This window comes from Giraffa tippelskirchi, chromosome 13, assembly GCF_054371585.1.
Source record: "Giraffa tippelskirchi isolate mGirTip1 chromosome 13, T2T-mGirTip1v1.2.pri, whole genome shotgun sequence".
NCBI classification, from domain to species: domain Eukaryota; kingdom Metazoa; phylum Chordata; class Mammalia; order Artiodactyla; family Giraffidae; genus Giraffa; species Giraffa tippelskirchi.
The window spans coordinates 120,563,343-120,589,729 of NC_137287.1; positions in this window are offsets into that span (position 1 = coordinate 120,563,343).

The following is a 26,387-nucleotide window of genomic DNA, read 5'->3' on the forward strand; positions in this document are numbered from 1 at the left end:
CCCTTGGCCGGCCACTACTGAAGGCACAGCTCCTGGGGAGCGGCCCTTCCCTGCAGCTCTGGCTAGGTCCTGTTAACTGCTTCCTCCTGTTGCCTTTTCCAGCCTGGAGGAGGCAAGGGCCCCCTGCTGTTAGTAGCCCCAGGGTGCTTCCCCTACCCCTACCCTCTCTGTACCTGCCTGCACCTTTGTAAATACCTACTTTATGAAACTCTTCTCGGTGACTCTGCTGGAGTGAGCCTTCTGATTATTTTTTTTAATATTTATTTTATTTATTTATTTGGCTGCTCTGGGTCTTAGTTGCACACGCAGGACCACGCGCAGGACCTGTGATTTCTGTTGTGGCCAGCAGGATCTTTAGTTGTAGCACGCGAACTCTTCCCTGCAGCAGGTGGGATCTAGTTCCTTGCCCAGGGATAGAACCTGGGCCCCCTGCATTGGGAGTGAGGAGACTTGGCCCCTGGACCACCGGGGGAGTTCTAAGCCTTCTGATTCTTGCTGGGACCCTAAAATGGACTGACATTAATACTGGATTAAGGTTAGAGATGGAACTCGTAGAGGACTTGAACTTTTATGCTGTGGTCCCAGTGAGAAGAAAATCCGTCCTGTAGAGGGAGGTCAGGCTCAGGACTGTAGCCCAAACCCCCAGATATCTGATATTTTTCAGGTGCCTTTTAAATGGCAACCCACTCCAGTATTCTTGCCTAGAGAATTCCATGGACAGAGGAGCCTGATGGGCTGCTGTCCATGGGGTTGCACAGAGTCGGACATGACTGAAGCAACTTAGCATGCATGCATGCATTGGAGAAAGAAATGGCAACCCACTCCAGTATTCTTGCCTGGAGAATCCCAGGGACAGAGGGGCCTGGTGGGCTGCCATCTATGGGGTCGCACAGAGTCAGACACGACTGAAGCGACTTAGCAGCAGCAGCAGCAGCAGCAGGTGCCTTTTACATACTAGAGGTGCAAGCTATGCATGATCTCAACTGTCCAGAAAACATCTATGTTAACAGAAAAGACAGACAACCCAATAAAATGATCATAGTACAGGAGGAACACGGCTTAGCATGGTCCTAGTACTGGCATTCGAGTTTGCTAGGGCCGCTGTCACCAGCTGGGTGGCTTACACAGCAGAAAGGTATCGTATCACAGATACGGGGGCTGGAAGTTCAAGATCAAGGTGCTGGCAGGGTTGGTTCTCCCGAGAGCTGAGAGGGAAGGGTCTGTCCTGAGCATCTCTCCTTGGCTTGTAGAGGTGGACCTTCACAGCATCTTCCCTCCATCATTTCTGTCTCAGCGTCTAAATTTCCCAGAAAAGCCGTCAGCCATCCTGGATCAGGGCCACTCGGATGCCCTCATATTGACTGATTACCTCTCTAAAGACCCTGTCTAAATAGGGCCACACTCTGGGGCCCTGGGAAGGAGGGTGGCAACGTATGCTTTTGAGGAGACAGCTCTACCCGTAACCAAGTCCTACACTGACGAGTTCAAATCCAGTCTGGGTCACCCAGGACAAGTTATTTAAACTACTAGATAGTTGAAATAACTATTTTCATCTCATCAGCTGAAAAATGGGGATAATGTAGGATGCCCGTGAGCATGTTATGAAATGAAGAGCGGGAGAATGCTCCAAAAGGGCCTGGCACATGAATGACGTCTTTTATTGCTGGCGTCCAGTCGCTCAGTCGTGTCCGACTCTTTGCGACCCCATGGACTGCAGCACGCCAGGCTTTCCAGGCCTTCACTGTCTCCTGGAGTCTGCCCAAATGCATGTCCATTGAGTCAGTGATGCCATCTAACCCTCATCCTGTCGCCCTCTTCTCCTTTTGCCTTCAGTCTTTCCCAGCACCAGAGTCTTGAGCAAACTCTGGGAGACATTGAGGACAGGGAAGCCTGGCGTGCTGCAGTCCATGGGGTTGCAAAGAGTTGGACACGACTTAGCGACTGAACAGCAACAACCAGGGGTTAGGACTCTGTGCTGCATTGCAGGGGACTCAGGTTCGATCCCTGATCAGGGAACCAGGATCCCACAAGCTGAACGACGCAGCCAAAACAAAGATGAATCACATCATGTGATATCACTTATAGGTGGAATCTAAAAAAAAATGGTGCAAATGAAGTTATTTACAAGACAGAAATAGAGTCACATTTATAGAAAACAAACTTTGGCTACCAAGGTGGTGGTAGTAAGGATAAGATGAGAGACTGGAATTGACATATACACACTACTATATGTAAAATAAATAACTGATAAGAACCTACTGTATAGCACAAGAAACTCTACTCAATACCCTGTAATGACGTATATGGGAACAGAATGTTAAAAAGAGTGGATATGTGTATACCTGATTCACTTTACTGTACAGCAGACACACAACATTGTAATTGCTGAGGTATGTCTGACTCTCTGTGACCCCATGGACTGTAGCCCACCCGGCTCCTCTGTCCGTGGGATTCTCCAGGCAAGAATACTGGAGTGGGTTGCCATGCCCTCCTCCAGGGGATCTTCCTGATCCAGGGATAGAACCTGTATCTCTTGCATTGGCAGGCAGGTTCTTTACCACTGAGCCACTTGGGAAGCTCCTGTAAACAAACTATACTCCAAAAAAAATTAGTTAAAAAAGAAAACCATGGATCACATTATGCCTTTTCCTTCTCAAAACTCTTGATGATTTCCCACTAAAATTGGTACAAGCTGTATATCCGTGCTCCGGATTCCCAGGCCCTGATGAGCTGGCCTCTGCCTGCCTCTCCCACGTGACTTCCTACAGCTCTCCGCCTCGATGGCTACATTCCAGCCACACGGGCCTTCCTGTTCCTCCTCTCACATAAGAGGTAGATCCAGCTTCAGGCTCCTTGCGCTTGCTATTCCTGTCACCTGGAATGCCCTTACTGGAACCCAGGCCTTCCTCCCCACTCCATTCCAGCTTCCACTCAGATATGACCTCTTCACAGAGGTCTTCCTTGGCCATCCTTTCCTCGATGACATTGGCTCTTCTGCTCCCCCAGCTTAATTGCCTCATTTTGTAGTATCGTCCTCAATAGCCCTTCTCAGTTAACCACATACACGTACTTATCCGTTTATGGTCTGCCTCTATCATCAGAATGCAGTTTCTCTAACAGCTGAGAACTCCCTTGCTCATGGCTGAATCTCCAGAGTCTAGAACAGCGCCTGGCATGTAATAGGCACTGAGTGAATCTATATGGAGGTGGGGAGGGGAAGCCAATATATACCCCTTTCTTCTCCCTCTTCCTCCCCCGACCCCAACAGAATCACCAGCAGGGGAAAGACCCAGCTGTCAGGATTCTTGCTTTGGAGAGATGGCCAGGGGCTGGGGAAGCCGGGGCGGGCCTAGAAGCAAGCCTTAGGCTGCTTGGAACTCGGTATCCCGCGATGGACGCGTGGGTGGGCCGGGGTAACAGAGCCACCGGGGGGGGGGGGGGGCGGCGGGAGCTCTGCGAGGTGTTTAAGCCTGTCAATAAAAAAAGTGACCGCTGCTTTGTATCTGCAGCTACTCAAGGGAAATAAAGCCGTTTGCTTATAAAGAATTTCCATAAACATTTCTGAGGATGTGTATTAGGGGTAATCTTGGGATGTGCATTAAACTAAACAGGGTAGTATAAACACAGGAACAGGCTGAAAGAGGGAGAATAAATGGCCCAGGTTTGCCCTGGCCCAATGGCCTCCGGCAGAAACCCAGAGACTTCGCTTCTTTATTTAAAGAAGGCGGGGGGCAGGGGGGCGCAGGCAGCCCTTGCCACCAGCAGATTCTTGCACAATCTCTGGAATCAGGCATATTTTTTTCTTTCTCCCAATGATCAGTGCTTTGAATTCCTGAAGTCATCTGTGTCAAAACACATAGAGGTGGCAAAAAAACCCAGAAGGGGAGGCGCCCTCAGGGGCGTGTTCTGTGCCAGGCTAGTTCTGGAAGCCGTGTGTGCACAATCTCGTTTCAGCTTCCCCGTACCACTCCTGGGAAGGTCATGGTGTTGCCTCCATTTCACAGATGAGGAAACTGAGGCGCAGACTTGTGATGGCCCATTGAAGGCCACAAAACTAACTGGGGCTGGGGTCCAGAGTCTGAGCTCTTCCAAGGATGGTCTACTGAAGGAAAGAAAATGCATCCTCATATCGTTGTCTGCATTTGTCACTGAGCCTGCGGATTTATTCTGAGGCATCCAGGGCACACGGTGGAATGGATCATGTGCTCCGTTTAGGCTTCCATCGCTGGTCCATGCAAGAAGATGCTTCTAAAATTATTTACCTAGGGACTCCCCTAGTGGTTCAGAGGCTAAGACTCTGAGCTCCCAACAGAGGGGGCCCAGGTTTGACCCCTGATAGGGAACTAGATCCCACACGCCACAGCTAAAGATCTGCATGCCACAATTAAGACCTGGTACAGCCAAATAAATAAGTAAATAAAATAAATATTAAAAAAAAAAATGAAGGGCTTCCCTGGTGGCTAAGCCAGTAAAGAGTTAGCCCGCAATGCACGAGACCTGGGTTGGATCCCTGGGTCAGGAAGACCCAGGAGAAGGAAATGGCAACCCACTCCAATATTTTTGCCTGGAGAATTCCATGGACAGAAACGCCTCCTGTTTACACGCTGTCTTGCTTCTTGCTTTTTCATTTAACAACATATTTTGGAGTTTATTAAGTAGCCTCACCTATAGAACTACATCGTTCTTTTTTAAAAATAGTTTATTTATTTTGACTTCATAAGGCCTTAGTCGTGGCATGCAGGCTTCTCTCTAATTGTGGCATGGGTTGAGTTTCCCCACGGCATGTGGGATCTTAGTTCCCTGACCAGGGTCTAACCCATGTCCCCTGCATTGGAAGGCAGATTTCTAACCACTGGAGCACCAGGGAGTTTCCTACACCAATCTTTTTAATGACTGCATAGTGTTTCACCAAATGAACAGACCGTGATTAAGGTGGTCAGAACCCTTATGCTATACCTAAGTATTTAGGCCATTCCTAGTATTTTGTGATTATAAGCAATTCTCTGGCTTAGTGGGTGGGTGCAGTGTGTGTATAATTTTGTACACATGGATATGTGTATATAATTTCATACATTTGCAAGGATATTCATTAGATCAGTATACAAAGTAGAATAATAGCACGCCTACAAATTATTTTACAATTTTCCCCTTCATCTCCATCTTCAATTCTATTTCTTTCCTTGTCATGTATAGCCACCCTTGCATATTTAAAGTGAGTCTTACCAATCCACTTTCTACATCTTCTCTTTATGTTGCATATCTTTAAATATACACATATATGTGTCTATGCACATACACATTATTTTGCACATGCTTAATTTCTATAAATAATGTTTTTCAACTTGTTACTAGGATTCCTTTATACCTTTCACCACTTTTCTCTTCAGTTAATGTTAATATCTTATGATTAATACTCATATCTTACATATTAACAATGTTTAATATGCAATGATCAAAACTAGGAAATTAACGTTGGCATGTTACTGTTAACATTGGTGCAACACTATTAACTAAACTACAGGCTTTTTTGTAGCTGGTGATGGACAGGGAAGCCTGGCATGCAGCCTGGGGTCACAAAGAGTCGGACACAACTGAGCAACTGAACTGACAGACTTTTTTCAATTTTCAAGTTTTCCCATTGATTTTATTTTCTTTTTCCTGTTTCAGGATCCTATACGGCAGCTGTGAGGGTACCTCAATCTTTCCTTGTGTTTCATGACTTTGACACTTTTAGAGAATTCTCATGGGTTATTTTGTTAAACGTCCCTTCATTTGAGATTATGTGATGATTTCTTCTGATTAGAAAGAGGTTATGCATTTTGGCAAGGACACTACAGAAGTGATGTGTCTTATTACTGAGGGCTGTGTGTTGTCGATACGTCTTAGGGTTAGTGATGTTGACCTTGATCCCTTGGTTGAGGTATTACCTTTATAATTTTCAGATCTACTGATGATGCTAAGTGTGATTCCTTCCTTATGACTGCTGCAGAGAATTCTTCCTTTGTCACATTGTACTTATTTTTCATGATACACTGAAAATCTTATTTCTTGGGAAATAAAAACTTGGGCCAGGTTGATTGAAGAAGGGTTAAAGAAAGTGTGTTTCAGTCATGAAATACTATGCAGCTGTCAGAAAATAAAACCAATTTAAAAAGAGTTAAAACTAGAGATAATGATAGGGGGAAAATTCCCAAGATATACTATGTTTAAGAAGTAAGTTTCAGAAAAACTAATACTTTCGGTACATTTGCAAAAGTATTCTTGAATTATTGGAAGGTATTTGTGTGCGAATGCCAAAAGGTCTAGAAGAACAGTCACTTATTTACAATAGCCAATGACTTCCCTGGCAGTACAGTGGACAAGACTCTGCCTGCCAATGCTGGGGACACAGGTTCGAGTCCTAGTCCAGGAAGATTCCACGTGCTGCAAATGCTGAAGCCCCTGCGCCCGAGAGCCGGTGCTCCACAAGAGAGGCCACTGCCAGGAGAAGCCTACACACCACAACTAGAGGTAGCCTGCGCGCGGCAGCGGAGACCCAGCACAGCCAGAAATAAATAAATAAGCATACAATGGCCAAGCTATGGAAGAAGCTTAAGTTTTCTCAACAGATGAATGGATAAAGAAGACCTGGGACACACACACATATATAAACACACCCACACACACAATAGAATATGAGCCGTGAAGGGAATGAAATTTTGCCGCGTGCAGTAACATGGTGGATGGGAGCGGGGGATGGTGTTATGCTCAGGGAAGTCAGTCAGACAGAGGAAGACCAATACTGTGCATTTTCATTTATATGTGGAACCGAAACAGTTTTTAAAATGAATGGCTATAACAAAACAGAAACTGACGCACAGATACAGAGAAAAAATGAGTGGTTCCCAGCGTGGAAAGGGGTGAGGGTAAGATGGGGCAAAAGCACTCAGAGGTACAAACTAGGAAGTATAAAGACGAATAAGATCTAAGGGTGTTATGGATAGCACAAAAAATATAGCTAACATTTTATAATAGCTTGAAATGGAGTATAGTCTATAAAAATATCGAATCACTATATTGTATACCTGAGAGTGATATAATAATAAATATATTTCCAATAAAAGAAAAAAACCACCAACTATTAACAGTGGTGAGTGAAAAACTCCAGAGTGTAAGAACCTGTGCTGGGAATAGATGCAGAGTTTTCATCCTATACTCCTTATATACATCATACATTTATATACATTATAATATGGTCCTTTCAAAGAATGAGGAGGTGCCTAGAACAGATATGAAATGAGCTTCAAGATAATTTGATTAAAAGGGAAAAAGCAAGCTGTGTGTGTGGGGGGGGAGTGTGCATAGTATGTTAACATATGTAAAAGAAACAGAGGGAAATAAGGATCGGTGTTTGTATTCGCGTAGAGAGATTTGGCCGAGATCTATGAGAAATGATGGGGGCAGGCTCTGGGTGGAGGAGGAACAAGAGTTGGGGGAATCTTTCCATCATGTCCATTCTTTTCAGGTTTTAGACCATGTGACTGTATTATCTATTCAACAATTTGAGTTACTTTAAAAAAGAGATCTTCCAGGGGCATTCCCTGATGGTCCAGCTGTTGGGACTCTGCACTTTCACTGCTGAGGCTCTGAGTTCAGTCTCTGGTCAGGGAACTATGATCTCACAAGCCGCGTGGCACAATGAAAATAAAAAATCTTCCGTGGAGATACAAATTTTAAAGTTTTGTTTGTTTTTAAATGCGATGCAAAAAATTTTTACCATAAACAATAGGAAATGAAGGAAAGCAGTCAGGAATGCAGAGGCAATATGTCCCAACGTTTTATAACAGCATAACCTTGCTTCTGATGTAAAGGTTAATTGTGGAACTAAATTAGCTGGCAAGCAGGTTGGAGCAGGGTGAAAACATTGGTGAAGTCAGCCCTCATACTGCCTTATCTACATGAAAATTATCTTCATCAATGGAGGTCAAGCCACTCTCTGTCTCTCTTCTCCCACTGGCCTACATGCCCCAGTTCACAGTCCTGGCACATTAAAAACAAGCAGAGTCTGTCCACATGGTCTGGCAAGGACTGCAGAGGACAGAGACGTGGGGCGCCAGAAAGGCTGAATATCAGTTTTATCACGGATGTTTTGATGATCCTCGTATCTGTTTCCTGGGAGGCAAGGATCAGAGAAACTCATCAAGTAGCCCGAGGCTGCCCAAATCTGAGGTCAAAACACCTGGGAGAAGTCAGGTCAGAGATCTGGTTGCTTCCACATACCTGGATTCATTCATCCAACAACTATTTATTGAGCACCCATCATATGCCAGGCCAGGGTGGGGACCCGGATGAGGCAAGGAGGGGGCCTAGGGCATCCAAGGTGAGGGGCCTCACTTGTTCTGTCCTCATGCTGACCCATGCCAGGCACTGCACCGGGCACTGAGGCTACAGCAGAGAACAAAGCACATAAGTAGAGGGGGAAAAAAGCTGGACACATGACCAGGTCTTCATATGTTAAGGCTGGATATTATGAGCTCCCCTGGTGGTTCACACGGTCAAGAATCTGCCTGCAATGCAGGAGACTCGGGTTCGATCCCTGGGTCGGGAAGTTCACTTGGAGAAGGGAACGGCTACCCACTCCAGCATTCTTGCCTGGAGAATCGCATAGACAGAGAAGCCTGGCGGACTACAGCCCATGGGGTCACAAAAGAGTTGGACATGACTGAGCAGCTAACAGTTTTTTCACTTTCAGCATGGTGGGCAGCTGTTTCTGTTGGAAGTTTTGCCCACCCTTCACCCTGGAGTTACGAGGCGACCTATAGTGAAGTCCTGCCTTCACTGGTTTCCACGCTGCTTCTCTGGGGTGTCCTCTGTGGCTCAGGGGTGGTTCTGACAATGGCACACCCCGCTTCCTGGGTGCTCACGAGCGCCTGGCGCTCCAGGTGCACAGACTGAGCTAACCTACCCCGTGCCTCACCAAGTGGGACCATGACTGTTTGTTACCAGGTTTCCAGACTGAGGTCACAGCTGGTGTGTACCCTGGGAGACGCGGCCAAGACAAGAGCTGACCCTGGTGTGGATCCGAATAGCCCCCGGCGGGTGCTCTTCACAGCCCCAGACTGTAATAAAGATGGGCTGAATCTGGGGCTTCCCTGGCGATCCAGGAAGATCCCATGTGCTACACGGCAGCTAGGCCAGTGGGCCACAAGTGCTGAAGGCTGCCTGCTGTGACTACTGAAGTCCATGCGCCTGGAGCCGGTGCTCGTCAACAGCAGAAGCCACTGCGATGAGAAGCCCTCGCACGGAGCTAGAGAGGAGCCCCCACTCTCCGCAGGCAGAGACAGCAACCCGGCTCAGCCAGGAATACATAAATAAATACCTTTAAAAACTGCTTCTTTAAAAAAGGGTTGGCTGAGTCTGGTTGACTCTTACTTCTGATGTGTGGGTGGGGGTCAAGTTACTGCCCTGAAATATAGGCAGGGGCTGTTCTTTCTCTGTCAAGTGCTAATCCTGGCAAAACTCTGTCACCTCCGGTAAGCCCCGAGATGCCACCATTCCCGCCATCCTCCCTTTAGGTCCAGCCCCAAAGGAACGCTGTAGCTTAGTTTTCTAGTCCCTCCCACCATCCCAAACCGGCCTGCCCCTGTTCATCACCTCCTCGCTCAGCATCTTCACCGAATCACTCTCGCTACAGTGTCCACAGCAATAACAACAGCTCACATCACGGGCCCTGAGTCCCCTTTCCTCCTTTCCTTCGAAAAACAGAAGTATTCCGTGATCACCCATTACCTGCCAAGCCCTGTGGTTAGCACCGAGACCCACCAAGAAAGAAACGCAGTCACGCTTCCCATCCTCATGGAGCCCAGGTCTATTGGAAGGAGGCAGATTTCAATCCAGTAATCCCCCTCAAACATGCAGAGAGGTACTATTATACGCTGGGATAACTGGTATGAAGAAGAGGTGCAGGGTGCTACTGGGGGAGTGGGTTAGTCCAAGGGGGGCTTCTCAGAGGAAGGACGTTTGAGCTGAAACCCGGAGGGTGAGGTTACGGGGTGATGGGGGCAGAAGAGCGTTCCAGGCAGAGGGAACAGCATGGTCTCTGGGAGGCTGGGTGAGGAAACGGGACGGGAGCCCGCAGGGCTGGAGGATGCTGAGCAGGGAGCAGGGCCCAGTGATGAGACTGGAGGGGGCGGCGGAGCCCTCCCGGGAAGGCTCTGAGCTCAGACTACGAGGCTCGACAGGGCACACCTGTGAGGCCTTACCCAGGGCGATCACAGGGCTCAGTGTGAGTTCAGTCCACCCAGCCCGGCTGTGGTTGGAGAACCCACTGGAGGGAGTAAGAGTGGAGGAGACGAGGGAGGAAGGTCCTGTCAGCCTGTAGCTGAGACAGGGCTGGGTCAATGCAGGCGTAGACAGGAGGGTTCCCCCTGTAGCGTGGGGATTTGGCGATGGAACTCAGCAGAGGTGAGCAGGGGAGACAGCCTGGCTCAGGCTCAAGCAGCAAAAGCAACTGTTGGTCCTGCAGCGACCTTCCAGCGACCTTCCCAAATTCACACCATCCGCCCTCCCGTGCCCAGGTGAGAAGTGACGTAGGAGTCTCTCTGTTGAAGAAAGACTCTTTGGTCCTCTTTGGTTTTCTCTATGCTAATTAAAATGCCCAGCGGAGCACATACTCTGAGAAAACCACAATTCTAAGAGACACTTGTACCCTAATGTTCACTGCAGCACTATTTGCAATATCCAGGGCATGGAAGCAACCTAGATGTCCACTGAAGGATGAATGGATAAAGTTGTGGCATATGTATACAATGGAATTTACTCAGCCATAAAAAGGAATGTATTTGAGTCAGTTCTATTGAGGTGGATAAACCTAGATCCTGTTACACTGAGTGAAGTCAGAAAGAAAGAGAAAAACACATTGTATGATAACGCAAGTCTACGGAATCTAGAAAAATGGTACAGATGAACCTATTTGCAGGGTAGGAACAGAAACGCAGACATAGAGGACAGACTTGTGGACACAGTGGGGAAGGAGACGGCGGGAAGAATTCAGACAGTAGCACTGGAACATATACAGTACCATAGGTAAAACAGACAGCCAACGGGAATTTGCCGTCTATTTTGTGTAACACAGGGAGCTCAATTCAGCGCTCTGTGACAACAGCCAAGACAGGGAGGCTGGGGTGGGAGGTGGGAGGGGAGTTCACGAGGGAGGGGACACATATACACCTCTGGCTGATTCATGCAGGCGTAGAGCAAAAACCAAGACAATACTGTAAAGCAATTATCCTCCCATTAAAATAAATAAATAAAAATGCCCACGTGGAAACTGGTTTCACTCACTGATGCTCAGAAACTAACATCTCCTTCTCTCCTCTCGAAAGACACACTATCAGGACCAGGAAACAAGAATGAACCGAACAGAAACAATTCTCATGTCATTTGAGGCTTATTTTCATCAGCCAATAAAAACTGCTTCTTTTACCACCACTAATGCCTGGAATTCAATAAATCAATTTGGGAAGGTCTCGGAGGCTTCCCAAGTTGAGAAATCAAATGAAGTGATTTTTCTTTCATAAAGGTGATGGTATCAATATGTATACACAGTTCAGTACGTTCGCAAGACCTCATCCATATTATCTTTCCAAATGACCTGGTCAGGGGAAAATGGGAGTTGCAAAACAATAAGTAGGTATAATCTCAGTTTTGTTAAAACAAATCAAAACCAAAAAGATACCCACACTCAGCAGTGTTGGTAACGTTTGGGAGCTTGTTAAAGATGGAGATGCTTGGCTCTCACCCCAGACGCAGGGTCAGATCCTCCGTGTAATGAAATCCACAGGTGAGTCTTCAGCATGGAAAAGTTTAACAAGCACTGCTGTAAGCTTTTGTATTTATGTATCCACACATAAACACCTGTCTCCGTGTTTTTCTTTATCCAGCCATCTCTGTCGTCATTTACCTGGATATACACAGAAACATGTACATGAGTATAAACGTAAATACACAGATGGGTCTGGAATTATATGCATGAACTCACAGTGGTCAATTTTGAGAAGGAGAATGTGGTGGTGAAGGGTAGGAGGTTGAGAACTCAAGGGGAACTTTCACCTTTTACCATGCAGCCTTCTGGACTGTTTGTTTATTGGTTTAAGCTACAGGGAGAACCTGTCAATGTCTTATTTGGGGGACCTAAATGTAAATACTAAGGTAGTGTAAAACAAAAGGCATGAAAACCTAGCCCTGTAAATAACACAAATATCTCAAGTCTTCCCTCTTGGCCCATGGGCTAAGAACAAACTCTTTGACCCACCATTTCCACTTGGAGGGACGCCCCTGCAGAATTACTCACACATGTGTGAAATGATGTCCCACCAAGATCAGCCGAGGGAGCACGGTTTGTAACAGCAAAAGATCAAAGGCGACCTAACCGCCCACCCACTGGGAACGGTTAAATAGGTCAAGGTGCATTTACAGTGGAACAGTATGCAGCCATAGAAAAGATTGATGAGTTAGCTGTGTATTGAGATGGAACAGTGGCCAAGATCATTGGGCATCCATGGGAGAAAGTGCCAAGTGATCTGTAAGGCATGTTAATGCTGTGTGAGAAAGCAGGGAGAAGGAACATGTGTTTACACTGATAGTTGCCAATGCACACATGCACCTCCGAATATTATACCGCACAGAATCACCCAGAAGGGATTCACTCCGAGAAGGCAGACAGGCGACTGCAGCGCAGTAGTTACAAGAGAGATCGCCCCTTGTTTGTTATACTCTGTGCTTTTTGAACCACTTGCAGGCGTTACCTCGTCAAAACTTCACTGAAACAAGAACAAAGCAAAACAAACAGAAGCCTCTAGGGTTCTCTTTATTCCTCTGAGAATCCTGACTCCCGGGAACTCCATCTGGGGAACTCATTGTGAATCTAATAACCCAGGGGCTTGGTTTCCCATGAAAAGAAGGCTGCTTTTCCCGAATGAGAGGGACAGTCCCCATCCTGATGGGACACACACATCCTCGGATGCCCCTTTAGTGCCGTTTCGTCCTCTGCTGCTCTCATTTATGTGACTCAGCCTTTTTTCTTAAAGGTCCCACTAGCTTTCTTTAAAGAGAGTACCCCAGATAAAAACCTCTCATTTTCCTCCTAAACCATCTTGTTTAAAAATAAATAAATAAATAAAGCTCTTATTCTAGGATTAAAGTGATGAATAGCAAAGAGTTGGTTTCCTCCTGCTACCTTCCACTCTCACCCCCAAACTATGGAAATAAAACTAAATAAAACCCAAAGTGAACAGAAACAAAAGACAAGGAAAACATATCAAAATCAGGACATTTCATGTCCTTTGTAGCCCGCAGATCCAGCACCCAGGGGAAAAATTCTATTGAAAAACACAGTTTTCCAAAAAGTGGCACGTGCTTGTTACAAAAACACCTCAATCATTTTCAGAGCAGAGAAGCCCAACATACTTCCTTGTTTCACTAGCATTTTCCTTATCTTTCTCATGCTTTCCTGAGAGCTGAATGATGCTTGAGAAAAAGAAGAAAACAAGACAGAAAATAATGCTTGGTTAGGTAAATATAATCAGCTCAGGAAAGCCTCCTAGAAGAGCATAATTCACTGAGTCCCAGTTTATAGAGGGAAACCCCCAAACAAAGGACTTTTGTGAAGGGATCAGCCTGAAGCCCACCATAACTTAGCATACAATGGGACAGCTTAATAAAAGAGCCTTCCAAGTTCCATCATGGTTATCTAGGCGCACCCAAGGTGGGGTGGGGGTGGGCGGCTGTTGAGAGACAGACAGAGAGAAAGAGGAATAAACATTTGGAATGTTCTCAACTATCTTCCTAGTTAGCATTCATGAATGCATGAAAGGCTTCTTATCAGCCTGAGTTCCACACATTTTTCAAAATAAGAAGCTACGGCAATTTTCTGTCGGATCTGTTAATGGATCCAGAAAGGTCCAGGGCATTTGTAAATTCATGTAAACACTTTTTCAATGAATGTTAGTGTTTCAGTGAATGTCTCATTGTTTATGTGGAATGACCAGATATATACATGTATATATACCAACAACATGGGATGTAACATAATGGTATATACTGGTATGTGTACCATACATATAATTTTTGAATTGTTCCAAAATTAAATATACGATTATGGATTTTGTTAAGAGAAGAATATTTTGCTCTTGGGATTGAAAGACCCCTAAAAACTAAGTTCAGGTCAGTGGCAGGCGCCGGTTAGCATGATGAGACACTTCGTAGTCATTTATGAATTTTGTATTTTCTTTAGCTGGTGCAAAGCTCCTTGGGTCCTTCAACCTAGTGCCCCAGCAGCCTATAAAAATACCTCTGAAAATTTAGGCAAAGCAACCCTTGGTTCTCTGTTGGACCTGACCCCACCTCCTGTCCAGTTTCATTTGCTGTTCTTCTTAAGGCACATTTCTGATTTCTCCTTCAGTCCTTGTAGCCTCAGGAGGTGAGGGTGAGGCTCAGAGAGGGTGGGGGTTTGGGGCCAGGTGTGGTGATTAATCTGCAAGGATTTTTTAATCTTCCACTGTATGCAAATACTCTATGCGATAAAAAGAAATATAAAACAAAATCCCTTTAGAAGATTGCAAATGAATACTATGTTAGCAGGCTGTATAAGAAAAGATTCTTGACCTAGGCATACAAGAAAATTGCAAATATAAATTACTCTGAGATATCTTTTTTTTTTCCATTCATAAGATTAGCCAATATGCTAACTCTGTCTTTGCAAAATGTGGGACCACAGGCTCTCATACATGGCCTTGGTGGGGGAAGCTGGGAGTTATCATTGGTTCAGCCTCTTTGGCGGGTATTAGGAAACATTTACGGAAATAAAAGCTATATATATCCTTTGACCTAGTAATTATTCTGCTGGAAATTTATCCTATAGACCCTCTACTGAACACATGACAAATGATGTATGTTCAAGGAAATACATGGCAACATTGTAGGTAAAAGCTAAATAATGGAAACAACCAAAATGTCCATTAGAGGAAACTGTCAAAATAAGTTATGGTCATCTATAATATGGCATTGTATTTCTGCAGCTGGAGGCAGCTGTGTTTGGACTGATATGGAATATTCTATGCACGGTGGAGTGAAATGAAAAAATGAGCTGCCAAAAGGGGTTTTGGATGCTACCAATTCAGTTGAGTGAAGAAAAAAATATCAGGCTGAACCATGGGAAAGTGCCAATATTAGACTATTTTTGACCTATAAACACAAATCAGATTCAATGCTAAATGCATTTTAAAATATATTTATATATATTATATACTGTCTATAGATGTAAACATATATAAATTTATATATTTTATGTAAGTTTTAAACAATATTTATTTTTTATTTATTTGGTTCTGCTGGGTCCTAGCTGTAGCATGTGGGATCTAGCTCTCTGACCAGAGATTAAACCCCGGCCCCTGCATGCAGTCAGCCACTGGACCACCAGGGAAGTCCCTATATAAGTTTTTTAAACAAACTTTTAGCTTTGAGATCTGCACTGATTCACATGCAGTTGCAGGACATAATGCAAAGAAGCAAGGTACTCTTTCAGGTATTCCGGGACCTGGGTGCCCAGTTCCCAGAACGGTAACATCTTGTAGTGTTAGTTGCTCAGTCGTGTTCGACTCTTTGTGACCCCACAGACTGTGGCCCGCCAGGCTCTTCTGTCCATGGGATTCCCCAAGGCAAGAATGCTGCAGTGGGTTGCCATTCCCTTCTCCAGGGGATCTTCCTGACCCAGGGATCGAACCCAGGTCTCCTGCATTGCAGACAGATTGTTTACTGTTTGAGCTACAGGGAAGATCCAGTAACATCTTACCACATTCTAATATCACAGCCAGGATGTCGACTTTGATACAGTTAAGATACAGAACATCTCCATCTGTTCAGACAAGGAGTCCTTACGTTGTCCTTTTATAGCCACACTCACTTTCCTTCTGTCCTGACCCCTTCCTTAAGCCCGGGCAACCACTGATCTGTTCCATATTGCTATAGTTTTTAAAAAATATTTATTATTTATTTGGCTGTGCCAGGTCTTAGTTGTAGCATGGGGGATCTTTAGCTGAAGCATGCGGGATGTCATTTCCTGACCAGGGATCGAACCCGGGCCCCCTGCATTGGGAGTATGGAGTCTTAGCCACTGGACACCAGGGAAGTCTCTGTATTGCTATAGTTTTGTCACTTCAAGGATATTAAGTAAATAGAAGTACGCAACCTTCCGAGATTGGCTTTTTCCAGGCACAGAGTTCTCGGGAGGGTCATCCAGCTGGTTGACTGTATCACGAGTTTGTTCCTTCTCAGAGCTGAGCTCTACTCCTCGGAATGGAGTGCTCCAGATTTTCACCGTTTACCTGCTGAGGGACATCTGTGTCGTTTCCAGTCTGGCCTATAGTGGATAAAGCGGCTACAAACATGTACAGATTTTTGTATGAACATAAATTTTCATTTCTCGGGGATAAACGCAAGTAAAGCATTGCTGGGACATATGGTAGTTGTGTGTGTGTGTGTGTGTGTGTGTGTGTGTGTGTGTGTGTGTGTGTGTGTGTGTGTGTGTGTGTGTATGCGCGCACGCGTGCGTGTCCGACTCTGTGACCCATGGGCTGTATCCCGCCAGGCTCCTCTGTCTATGGAATTTCCCAGGCAAGAATAGTGGAGCGGGTTGCCATTTCCTCCTCCAGGGGATTTTCCAGACCAGAAATTGAACCCCCATCTCTTGTGTTTCCTACATTGGCGGGCAGATTCTTTACCACGAGCGCCACCTGGGAAGCCCGGTGGTGGCTGCATTTTAATTTTGTCTTCTTTTAATAAATATTTATTTATCTCGTTGGGTATTTTTTGGCTGCACCAGGTCTTAGCTGCAGCATGTGGGGTGGCGTTTCTCAACCACGGACCGAACCTGCACCCCTGCCTTGGAAGCACAGAGTTAAAGTCGTAACCGCTGGGCCGACTAGGAAGTCCCTCCATTTCATTAGCAGGCAACAGAGTTTGGATTTTTTTCTTTTTTTTAAATTAATTAATTTATTTTAATTGGAGGCTAATTACTTTACAATATTGTAGTGGTTTTTGCCATGCATTAACATGAATCAGCCATGGGTGTACATGTGTCCCCACCCTGAACCCCCCTCCCACCTCCCTCCCCATCCCATCCCTCAGGGTCATCCCAGTGCACCAGCCCTGAGCACCCTGTCTCATGCATCGAACCTGGACAGACAATCCGTTTCACATGTGATAATATACATGTTTCAATGCTATTCTCAAATCATCCCACCCTTGCCTTCTCCCACAGAGTCCAAAGTCTGTTCTTTACATCTGTGTCTCTTTTCCTGTCTTGCGTATAGGGTCATCGTTACCATCTTTCTAAATTCCATATATATGCGTTAATATACTGTATTGGTGTTTTTCTTTCTGACTTACTTCACTCTGTATAATAGGCTCCAGTTTCATCCACCTCATTAGAACTGATTCAAATGTATTCTTTTTAATGGCTGAGTAATATTCCATTGTGTATATGTACCACAGCTTCCTTATCCATTCGTCTGCTGATGGACATCTAGGTTGCTTCCATGTCCTGGCTATTGCAAACAGTGCTGTGATGAACATTGGGGTACATGTGTCTCTTTCAATTCTGGTTTCCTTGGTGTGTATGCCCAGCAGTGGGATTGCTGTGTTTGGCAGTTCTATTTCCAGTTTTTTAAGGAATCTCCACACTGTTCTCCATTGTGGCTGTACTGCTTTGCATTGCCACTAACAGTGTAAGAGAGTTCCCTTTTCTCTGCACCCTCTCCAGCATTTATTGTTTGCAGACATTTTCATAGCAGCCATTCTGACTGGCGTGAGATGGTACCTCATTGTGATTTTGATTTGCATTTCTCTGATAATGACTCATGTTGAGCATCTTTTCATGTGTTTGTTAGCCATGTGTATCTCTTCTTTGGAGAAATATCTGTTTAGTTCTTTGGCCTATTTTTTGATTGGGTCATTTATTTTTCTGGAATTGAGCTGCAGGAGCTGCTTGTATATTTTTGAGATTAATTCTTTGTCAGTTGCTTCTTTTGCTATTATTTTCTCCCAATCTGAAGGCTGTCTTTTCACCTTGCTTATAGTTTCCTTCATTGTGCAAAAGCTTTTTAGTTTAATTAGGTCCCATTTGTTTATTTTTGCTTTTATTTCCATTACTCTGGGAAGTGGGTCATAGAGGATCCTGCTGTGATTTATGTCAGAGAGTGTTTTGCCTATGTTTTCCTCTAGGAGTTTTATAGTTTCTGGTCTTACATTTAGATCTTTAATCCATTTTGAGATTATTTTTGTGTATGGTGTTAGAAAGTGTTCTAGTTTCATTCTTTTACAAGTGGTTGACCAGTTTTCCCAGCACCATTTGTTAAAGAGATTGTCTTTTCTCACTTTTAAAGAGATTGTATATTCTTGCCTCCTTTGTCAAAGATAAGGTGTCCTTAGGTGCATGGATTTATCTCTGGGCTTTCTCTTTTGTTCCATTGATCTATATTTCTGTCTTTGTGCCAGTACCATACTGTCTTGATGACTGTAGCTTTGTAGTAGAGTCTGAAGTCAGACAGGTTGATTCCTCCAGTTTCATTCTTCTTTCTCAAGATTGCTTTGGCTATTCGAGGTTTTCTGTATTTCCATACAAATTGTGAAATTATTTGTTCTAGTTCTCTGAAAAATACCGTTGGTAGCTTGATAGAGATTTTGAACCCTAGAGCACAGGAGGAGGTGTTCTTCAACTTTTTCAAGCTTTAGAGATGCTACTGGCAATCACACCTGAAGGGTAGCCACAAGATTTAGTGTTTGTGCTAAGACAACTGGCTATCTATATCCAAACAAATGGACCTTTCCTTCACACCATACATAAAAATCAACTCAAAATGGAGCAGTGACCTAAACATAGAAGCTAAAACCCCAACAATTGTAACATGACCTTGGGTTTGCCAATGGATTCTTACATATGACACAAAAAGCATGAGCAACTAAAGAAAGTATAGATAAACTGGACCTCATCGAAATGAAGGTCTTGGGCTCCAAAATCACTGCAGATGGTGGCTGCAGCCATGAAATTAAAAGACTTGCTCCTTGGAAGAAAAGCTATGACAAACCTAAACAGCATATTAAAAAGCAGAGACATCACTTTGCCAACAAAGGTCTGTATAGTCAGAGCTATGGTTTTTCCAGTAGTCATGTATGGATATGAGAGCTGGACCATAAAGAAGGCTGAGCGCCAAAGAGTTGATGCTTTCAAACTGTGGTGCTGGAAAAGACTCTTGAGAGTCCCTTGGAGAGCAAGGAGATCAAATCAGTCAATCCTAAAGGAAATCAACCTGGAATGTTCATTGAAAGGACTGATGCTGAAGCTGAAGTTCCAATACTTTGGCCACCTGATGTGAAAAGCCGACTCATTGGAAAAGATCCTGATGCTGGGAAAGATTGAGGGCAGGAGGAGAAGGGGACAACAGAGGATGAGATGGTTGGATGGCATCACCGACTCAATGGACATGGATTTGAGCAAATACTGGGAGATAGTGGAGAACAGAGGAGCCTGGTAGCTGCAGTCCGTGCATGGGGTTGCAGAGTTGGACACAACTTATCGACCAAACAGCAGCAACAAAGCTAAAAACATCTGTGCATCAAAGGACATCATCAAGAAAAAGACAGCTCACTGAATGGAAACAAATAATTGCAAATCATATCTCTGATGTAAAATATATATAAAAAAACTCTTGCAATTCAATAGCAGAAAAAACAAATAGCCCAATCAAAATATGGGCAAAGGACTTTTCCAAAGATGTTATACAAATGGCCATCTATCACATGAAAAAATGCTCAACATCATTAGTCAGTAGGGAAATGGAAATCAAAACCACAATGGGATACCGCTTCATACCCAGAAGGCTAGCAGTCAGCAAAAAACAAAACATTGGGACTTCCCTGGCAGTACAGTGGTTAAGACTTTGCCTTTCAATGCCAGTGTGAGGGTTCAATCCCTGGTGGGGGAAGCTAAGATCTCACATGCCTTGCAGCCAAAAAGACCAAACGTAAAACAGAAGTACTATTATAACAAATTCAATAAAGACTTTAAAAATGGTCCACAGCAAAAAAGTCTTTTAAAAAAACATAAAAATGGAAAATAATAAGTGTTGACAAGGTTGTGGGAAAAATTGAAACCCTCAATGTGGAGTGGTTCAGTCACTCTGAAAATCAGTTTGGTGGCTTCCTAAAAGGCCAAGCACAGAATTACTGTATCATCCAGCAGCTGTGTTTCTAGGTGCACTAGTACTCAAATACATGTGCACTGCAGCACCGCAGACAAAAGCGGTAAATAACCCAGACGCTCGTCAAATAACGAATGGACAAACAGAATGAGGACTATTAATAGGATGGAATATTAGTCAGCCGTAAAAAGGAATGAAGTGCTGATACATGCTACAACGTGGATGAATCTCAAAAACATTATGGTAAGTGAAAGAAGTCAGATACAAAAGGCCACATGTTACAGGATTCCCTTACATGAAGTATCCAGAAGAGGTGAATCCGTAAGGATTGGCGGCTGACAGGGTTGGTGGGAGGGGGAAACGCAGAGCACTGCTTAACAGACGCGGGATTTTCTTCTCAAGTGATGACAATGTTTTGTACTCGACCGAGGCGCCTGTTGCACAATAATGTGAAGGTAGTAAATATCCCTGGATTGTTCACTTTAAAATAATTTTATGTTCTACAAATTCCACATCAGTTTTTAATTTTATTTATTTGTATTTGGCCACATTGTGCAGCACGTGGGATCTTAGTTCCCCGACCAGGGATCAAACCTGTGCCCCCTGCAGTGGAAACATGGAGTGTTAGCCACTGGATCACCAGGGAAGTCCCTCAGTTTTTAAAATTATCACTTGATTCCAGGGGTTTGGAGACCAGCTGCTCCTCACTGTGGATCTTTACTGTCTCCAGGGCAGGGATGTAAAAGAGAAGAGCAAAACAGGTGTACCTCCTTTAGACAAGATATTGCAATTTATTTGACGCTAATCTCTCAAGTCTCTTGGCTGCCCATGTCACAGAGCCCTGGACTTAGAACTGGAAGAAGGCCCTTAACCTCCCTGAGCCTCTGTTTCGTGGAGGCAGCCCCATTCCACTGGTGGCTGTGGGGTCTGGGAGAGGGTAATGAATGCAGCGTGGACTGTTGGTCCTTTCTCTCATATTCCACAGTCGATCAGGGTACAGATACAGCCGTAAGCAGGGGGAGCATCAGCCCAGACCTTCAGAGGCACCTGTCCATTTCACCCAGGAACCAGTCAAGGGGGTGAAACCATCAAATGGGTCTTTGCCATGGATTTCTCTGGTGGTCCAGTGGTTAAGATTCTCTGCTTCCAATGCAGGGGACACAGGTTCAATCCCTTGGTCAGAGAACTAAAATCTCACAGGCTGCACAGTGTGGCCAAAAAAAAAAAAAAAACACAAACGCCAAATTGGCCTTTGCCAACAAACAAGCGGTTTTCAGGTTCAGGGACTGTCCACTTATCCGTCGTGGGCAGATACAGCTGCGACAGGACTCTACTCAGGCTGCCCGCCCTCACAAAGGCTCCCGAGATGGATCGAACCCTGGCCCTTGATGACAACAGGGTACCGGATAAGAAGCTCTTTAGATGTGACGGAGAACACATTTTAACAGCTCCAGAGAGGTGGAATTATCAGAGTGGTGTAAAAGGAGCAAAATTATTTCAGATAAACCATGAAGGAATTTTATTACCCAGTGATGTGATAAATCAACTTCTCTGTAAATGCAATAAAACAATTGTTTAGTCTGCATGATTCATACCACAAACCTTAGGATTCTGGGTTTTGATCTTATTGCCGCAATAAACTGTCTAGACAGCAATTAACAAACTGTTTTTCCTTCAGATGTTTGGAGTGCCAGCAAGGCGGGAATCGGCACTTAGAAATACAGGGGCTTCTTCCTGACTCCTATTAATTATCGGGTTGGGGTGAGTGGGAAAACCCCAAATTGTCAGAACTAGCCTCTAGAAGTGTCCTCTCTCTTGAGTGCCAGGTACCACTACCTAATGCTGATTTGTAGTTGGCAGGAAATCAAATATTCAGTTTTGTTTTGGTTTTTTGCTTATTATTTTATTGTCACTTTAGAAAGAGGTTGCTAGAGTTAACTTAGAAGTCAGAAACACGAAAAGTCTAAGCCAGATACCTCAGATCCTTTGAAAGACAGGAGATAGGCTAGATTTTAACAGTGACAATCTGTAGCTGTTGAGGGTTTCCCAAGGGGCAGGTGACCCCCACACCGTTTAAGTCAGCTTTCACCGTTAGTTCTATGAGGGGTGCAACTGAGGGTATCAAAACTCTGAAGGAGAAGTAAACTTTACTCAAGGTGGCAAGAGGCTGGGATAAAATGAATACTGTTTTGTTCTGCAGCCCTTTCTCTTCCCACTGAGTCACACTGTCTAAACTGATGGAGAAGAAATACACTCGATTCTAAAAAATGACTAAGTTTAAAGTCCCACGAACACAGGGCTTTCACTGGTTGGTTACTCCGTATCACATACACGGCTTTCGGATCACTGATGAATGGATGTCCTCTGTGCTGGTGGGTAGGGATGTAGGCTGGTGCGTTAATGGTGAGAGAGGAAAAACTGGAAACTGCCCAAATGTCAACCAACAGGGAACTATTAAGGCATATGGGCTATATCCAAACCATAGCTGGAAGGAAGTCATATTCTGCAGGACTGGAGGAGAAAGAGACAGGCTTACGGAGACTTGGGAAGCTTTACATATATTATTAAGCTACTCAGAGCAAGTTGCAAGACAAAATCAAAAAACACAAAACAATGCACTGTATTCTCTACAGATGCATAATTATGGACATGCATTGAAAATGCCTTAGAAACCTACATTCCAAATGGGTGGCTGAGGTTTCTAATGCGGGAGGGGCGCAAAAGAAGTTTGGGCAAGCTGGTCGTCAAAGAGGACTTCAGTCTGATTTGTAATATTTTAGCATTTTTGCAAAGAGAATATGCTCATGTATTATTGGTGAACTTAAAAATTAATTAAAGAAAAGGAGACAGTCCACTTATAGAAGAACAGCTAGATAAATTGTAATCCAAGTGTTAGTTGCTCAGGCATGTCCGACTCTTTGGGACCCCATGGACTATAGCCCACCAGACTCCTCTGTCCATGGGATTTCCCAGGCAAAAATACTGGAATGGGTTGCCATTCCCTTCTCCAGGGGATCTTCCTGACCCACGGATTGAACCCATGTCTCCTACATAGGAGGCATTTTCTTTACCATCTGAGCCACCAAGGAAGCCTAAAAAAATTATAACTCAAACAACCCACGAATTACAACGTAGCATGAAAAATACTGAGGCAGATCCATGGCCCTTCTGTAGAAATCCTTGCAAGACTCACTATCAAGCAAAAAGCCTTTACATGGAATGACTGAATTCACATAAAAAGAAATTCTAGAAGGACAATAGACAAAGCCGTTATTTCTAGGGAGAGTAATTGCCTATGGGGCACTAAAGGTAAATTTTGATTTATTTTTATCTTTGTATTTGAAATAATTTTATTCTAAAATAAAGCTGAATTATCTGTGTAGCTTTAATTTTGTAATGAATAGTAGAAACAAAAAGTTTAAGAAACAACCAATAAGAGCTGACATGAGATTGAGGTTCCCAGTGGCCAGACACTGTGATAATGCTCTCCAACCACTCTAAACGGTGTAAAGTATGTCGCGTCTACTTTTACAGAAGAGGAAACTGAGGCACAGAGGTGAAATCAGCAGTCTAAAAGGTGAAATCAGCAGTCTAAAAGGCCACCTAGTGTCGGCATGGGGCACCCAGGCTGCCTGATTCAGAGCCCACAGGCTTCATCACCCCGCCGCCCGACACTGCCTCTTGGCACAGTGGGGACCACGTCCTGTCCTGGCCAAGGGTGAGTGTAAATCTTACCCAGAAGAGTCTGGGGAAAGGGCTTCACATTCACAATCATTCAGTCCAAGCTACTCACTGGACCCGCAGGATTGCGGGGTCGAGCGAGCCCATGCAAGTTCTATGGTCAAAACTGGGGCAACCAGGTGCAGAATCAGTTTCTTCCTCGACTCTCAGACCACTGCTCCATCCACGGTTTTTCTAACCCTTTTACGGTCAAAGGCCCCCAAATTTATAAGTGGGAACCTTCTTAAACACCTACACTGTTTTTTTGTTGTTGTCCCACTCTCCGTTGTTTGGTTTGCAGAGCGGTGGGGGAAAGCCTTCCGGTTTGTTGCTGGGAAAGGTAACGCTGAAGACATCCGTTTTGTTGGTTAGTTTCTGTGTGTCCTTCAAGAAAAGTCTGTGCTGTGTGCTGTGCTCTGCGTAGTCGCTCAGTCGTGTCCGGCTCTTTGAGACCCCATGGACTGTAGCTCTCCAGGCTCCCCTGTCCATGAAGATTCTCCAGGCAAGGCTACTACAGTGGGTTGCCATGATCTCCTCCAGGGGATCTTCCCAACCCAGGGATCAAACCCAGGTCTCCTGCATTTCAGGTGGTTTCTTTACTGTCTGAGCCATCAGGGAAGCCCAGGAATACTGGAGTGGGTGGCCTATTCCTTCTCCAGAGGAACTTCCCAACCCAACAATTGATCAGGGTCTCCTGTATTGTAGGCAGATTCTGCCAGCTGAGCTACCCAGGAAGCCCTTAAGAAAAGTCTGCATGCAGACAAATCATTCATTTATCCATCCATATATTCAACATCAGGATATACTGGTTCAGTATGCTCACTCAGGAGTCAGGCAGAATTATTCTTGTCATTTTGGGTTTGTGACAGCTCTCCTGAAGCTTACTTTTCATATATTGAAAATGGTGGAGAAGATGAAATTGGCACACAATAAGGGACAACAAAATGTTCACTGTTATTATCTATCATCCATCCATCTATTCATTCCCTCACTCAACATCTATTTATCTGTTCATCCTTCTCCCTCCCTCCTTCCTTCCTTCCTCAGTCCCTTCTTTTCTTCTTTCCATATGTCCACTCATTCCAAACTTCCTCCTTTCCCTTTCTTCCTACCTTCCTTCCTTCCTTCCATATACTTATCTCTCCATCCGTACATCCATCCATCCATCATCCACTCATTCATGCCTCCCTTGCCTGGTGCTCTATGCCAGATCGTGGAGATTACAAAAACAAATAAAACATAACCCCTGACTCCGTGGAGATCCCAGTTTAGATGAAAAGACACAATTAGGCCTCTGGCTGTAGGGAGTATTTGATCCTGAAGGGAACAGAGAAAGAAAACCTGGGAAACTGTTTAACTTCCGTCCCAGCTCTGGGGGTTGTTTAGGAAGATACGTGATACCCACTTGTCTCCCGAGACTCCTGATGGCTCAGAGTCCAGGGGACGAACAGGGCTTGATCAACACCATCGCTAACAGTGCCGCGCTGCGCCTTCTGCGAAAGGCCCCCAGCGCACAAACAAACAGCGTAATTTGGGTTCAAGGGTGACAGGCTCTCACATCCTTCAAAAGTAAAAGGCTCGTCTGGGTTTCTCCCATATCTTTCCCCTGCTTCCTTCCACAAACTCCCTCACCTCCATCCTGCACCAGATACCATATGCAGTGAGAAGATACCCCCCAGGCCACGCTGGGGACTGTTGCCTTATTTATAGAGAAAACAGAACTCCTTAGATTAACAAGATCTGTAAAGGAGAGCTCTCCTAAAAAGAATTCCAGGTTTCTTTTCTGAGGGCTGAAGAGCAGGGCTGGGGGCTGCAGTGAGTCTCCAGAGAAACTGACTCTTAAATTTCCCTCCTGGTGACAATTTGATGATGGCAAGGAAGCATTTCAAGGGCCTCCCCGTGGCTCAGTGGTAAGGAATCTGCCTGCCAATTCGGGAGATGCAGGAGACGCAGGTTCAATCCCTGGTCCCAGAAGATCCCCTGGAGAAGGAAGCGGCAACCCACTGGAGTATTCTTGTCTGGAAAATTCCAAGGACAGAGGAGCCTGGCGGGCTACAGTTCATGGGATCACAAAGAGTTGGACACGACTGAGTGGGCACAAAGCTATGCTTTCTGTAACTCTTTCCTGCTTTAAGCTTTTTTCATTAGCATTGATCCCTATAAAAGTTGCCATGTATTTTACTAGGAAGTAAATTTTTAATCTACTTATCTTTCTAAATGGAACATAAGCATCACGAGGGCCACAGTTTTTCTGTACTAGTCACCATCCCCTGTGTTAGACACACTATAGTGCTCAGTAAGTATTTCCTTAATAGATAAATTTTGATCGTGCAGATGAGAAAACTGAGGTTCACAGAGGCTAAAAAGTTTGCCCAAAGTCTCACGGTGGATTTGAATCCAGGCAGTCGGACTTCAGAATCCAGCACTTGCCTT